Genomic DNA, 3,392 nt, shown 5'->3' on the forward strand with positions numbered 1-3,392 from the left:
GAAGGTTTTTTTTAATTTAATATATTTATTTCCCCCTTTGCCCTTTATATTTTGGAAAGATATATTACGGTACGCTATCACCTCCATTTACACCGTATACATGCATCTTCAGCTCTGAAATGTGGGGCCCACTTTTTTATCATCCACACGTTTGGTACGTTGAATCCAAATTTCGATGGTCCATTTTTAAGTTTTCAGAAGAGATTGAATCTTTTACAGTTGAAATTCTTCCATTGGTTTATTTTCTTATTAGTTATCTAACTTTAGGCCACGAATTGAAAGTTTAAGCTTGTCCTACGGCTCAGATTTATGGGCCATGGTCCATCAACGGTGGGAAAAGGTTGTAATGGTCTAGTTGAGGAAATATGGGCCCACTTGTGAGAAATGAGAACCCGGCGAGTGTACTGTTAAAGACGCGAGTCGCGGATGGTTTGATCCATCTTTATTTTATTAGGAAATCATATGATCCTCGGGTTCTCAGTTTCTGTAAGTGGGCCCGTGATTTGGTGATCGGGACTGTTGTTCTGATGAGGCACACCGTCGATGGACCTTGCAGCGAAAGTATCGCGGTTGAATGTTGACCTTTGAATATGTTTGGTCCACCCATTCAAGGGATGGGATTATTTAGCTTTCGTGAGTGAGTTTCTGGTCGTTGATTGTAGGCCCAGATTGTACGAACTCAGGTCCCGAGAGAACCGTGCATATCATGAAGTCGAGTCCGTGCGAATTTCTTTCCTCCTTTGACCTTTGCCCTTCGTGTGCATTCCTTTCCTTGCTTTGCCTCAGTCGCGATTGACGGAGGCCGTAATCCGGCTTCGGATGGCTAATTGGGTTGCAACTCGGCCGGGTTGACCCAGCCGTGCAAGTCCAAGGCTGTTCTTTGGGCCCTTGCAACAGAAAGCTTCGTGGGGCTCACCGTCATGTGTATAATCAATATTTCTATATTGATGTTTTGCTTTATTATTTTATATGAATTGGATAAATTATTATTGTGATAATCTTGGAGGAATGCACACGTAGAGTTGGACCATGATAACTTATTGTTCTTATTAGAAAAACAAGGGTAGGCAATGTAAGTGATGATCTATTGAATGGTATTGAACTTGGGGAGAAAACTAGGAACACTTATGACAACAAAAGATAGATGATGAAGCCAAAGCATCCTGGGGATATATTATTATTTCATTGTTTTATAGGTTTAGTTTCATTTTATATTAAGATGTAAAAGCTCTCTATGGGAGGACAACACTTGGACTTTATTATTTGGTTGTTTAAAGACTATGCGATGGGAATTTAGCGTAGAATTCATATTGGAGTAAGAATTTACATTCACCAATTATGCTATGAATGCCACAAAAATGTAATTATATGTGAATGAAAGGAATGTGTAGGATTGACATATTTAAGTTAACACTTGGGTACTGGACCCATCGTGTTGTCCACGAAAATCAAAATTTTGAGACGTTATATGTGTGTCATCATCTTTATCCGGCAGATGCTAGATGAAGGCAGTGTTACTCTTGAGAAGATTCACACCAGTGAAAATCCTGAAAACATACTTACAAAGGTAGTTCCAGTAGAAAAATTCAAGTTTTGCTCAACTTCTATAAACTTAGCAAAAAATGAATAAAGACAAAGTGTGCACAAGAAGCGATGATGATAGTGTTACTATGAAAGAGATTATAGATGGTGATAGCTATTTGAAATAGTAGAGTTGGAAAATTAAAGCTACTGTAACAATCCATTTTTTAAAAAACTAACCCCATCGTCTTCTTTCGTGCAGCCCACCTGAGCTTTGGATCGGCCTTATTTTTCGCCCTATGTCCTCTCATGGCCTGGCTAAGATAATGGATAGAGTGGATTTATCATGGCATCACAGTGGGACCCACCATGTTTTTAAAAAATAAATAATAATAATTATAATTCAATTTTTGCAGTAACATGCGGAAGCACGTCACCGCCCAAACCCACGCTCCAGACTCTCTCTCCATTTTTCCTTCTTCTTCATGCAGTAATAAGTATCGGTCCCACCACCATCTTGTAACTCCATCATGGTGGGACCCTCCCACCAATCTGAGCCATCCAATCGATGGGATTGTCCATTCATATCCACCCCACTCCTCTTCTATTTCATTTCTCATTCCCTTAATAAATAAATTTTTAAAAAAAAAACAAACAAACAAACAATCAAATTAAAAAATAATAATAATAATAATAACTCTAAAGATAGCAAGATAGAGATCGAGATTGAATCAGGACTGTGTCAAGTTGAATTAGCATATTATTTACCAAAGGCAGGTGATCCTATGCAAACATGATTTTTTTTAATCCGAATTTTTATGCATTTTTATTTAAATTAATTAATTAAATTATGTATAATAGCTTATGTGATCTTTTTATTTTATTCTGTGTAATTGACTTAGATATATCAGTTCAAAAATTTTAATAAATTAAATTAAGATTATAAGTTTTGACTTTATTTTGTTATAAATTAAGTTCAATTTATTATTATTAATAATAATAATTTATAATCGCAAAATAAAAGTCTGATGTAAATTAATATATATTTTTAAATTTAAATTTTAGAATAATTAATAATAATAATATTTAAATTAATGCTAACTTAAATATAATACGATAGATGAAATTCTATTTTTTAAAATAAAATGAAAAAGAAAAGAAAATATTATAGGTGATCCTCATCACATGTGGAATTTAGATTTATTCAATTTATAATATGATTTTTTTAAAATGTTTTAGATTAACCTTGTTAAAAATCAAATCTTTTTAATGTTTATATTTTCATTTTAATTTCAAATTTTAATATTAATTGAATCAAATCAATTTGTATAGTTTAATTATAACGTGACCCTAATTTTTAAAAATTAGGTATTATTGAAATTAAATTTAATTCACTAAATTTAGACATTTACTATAGGTTAAATTAATCAATTTAAATAAACTTTGTTAGATTAATTGATTTAAAGAAAATTTGTTTAGAATAAATGTTAATAAGATTTTATTTATGAAATTTGGTGAAAGTCAGCTTCACTTGATTTAGTCTTCTTTTTCTTTCTTTTTGAACTAATTTAATAACTTTATAATTAATTAAATTAAATCACTTAATGAAAATTAAAATTTAATATATGTTTATTATTTATAATTATTTGATTTAATATTTAAAACTTTAATCTTAATGGTTAATATTAATTGAGTCATTTCTTTGTCAAAGTTGGTAATTAAAATTTTAAATTTTATAAGTTTGAATATGTAAGCATATATTGGATAATAAAATTTTCCAACTTAGATTCTAAATATTAGGACAACTAATCCATCTTGGATGATTTAATCTAAAATTAAGTCGAGTGACTTACAAGTGGTTAAATTAAACT

The sequence above is a fragment of the Magnolia sinica genome, chromosome 12, assembly GCF_029962835.1.
Source record: "Magnolia sinica isolate HGM2019 chromosome 12, MsV1, whole genome shotgun sequence".
Classification (NCBI taxonomy): domain Eukaryota; kingdom Viridiplantae; phylum Streptophyta; class Magnoliopsida; order Magnoliales; family Magnoliaceae; genus Magnolia; species Magnolia sinica.